Raw genomic sequence first — 833 nt, forward strand, 5'->3', positions numbered from 1 at the left:
GTTACCTTTGTTTTTCTATCGTTGTAAATTTAGATTCTGGAATTGGGGTTTGGTGGTGCAATGTGTTGCTCACAAGTGGCCAGAACTCCTATTCCTAAAAGGATTTTGAGATGGAGGAACACATATTTAATTCCCCTTTATGCCTTGGTTCTCGTTCCTCTTTCCACGTTGGATAACAATTTTTTGGTTGTTTTGTTTAAGTTGGTGCTCTGAAGCTTAATCTCAGTACCCTTTACTCTGAATTGTCAAATTTTGATAAAACATGTGCCATTTTCTTTGGTAAGAGAAAGCAGGTCTTAATGTCTGCCAGAACACAATTTATATGCCTTATTGGCTTCATTAAACTTTTACAAAACTTTAGCATTTGTTACTTTTTTCCATTGCATTTACTTTCAAATGCACCTAATGCATTTGTCACCCAGTTGCAACTTTTCCCTTCTCTGTCCCATTGCTCTCTCCTTTCCCCCAAACACAGAATAAACATGAAGCTCAGCAGTAGAAGCGTAACGATTTCTCTTAGGAAAAACTTCTGACAGCTAGATTTTTCAAGTGTTTCCCCGTGCTAGTTTAGATGCAAAACAAATCATGGAAGATTGCATACCTGTGTGGTACTTTAAAAACAAGTTGACTTTTTCAGTTTCTTGAACAGTTAAGGGTGGATTTAAAAACTAGACAGTTTAGTTTGGGGGAACAGAACCTCTCTTCGACTTAAGCCAGATTCTCTGATTCTTTTAGACGTCATAGCTCCTTAGTTCTGCTCCTGTTGCCCTAACTTGGCATGGGCAAGTTGAAATTCATCCTTAGACTGCAGCGTTCTGAGCATGGCTGAAGTA

The sequence above is a fragment of the Hylobates moloch genome, unplaced genomic scaffold (assembly GCF_009828535.3).
Source record: "Hylobates moloch isolate HMO894 unplaced genomic scaffold, HMol_V3 SCAFFOLD_173, whole genome shotgun sequence".
Taxonomy (NCBI): Eukaryota; Metazoa; Chordata; class Mammalia; order Primates; family Hylobatidae; genus Hylobates; species Hylobates moloch.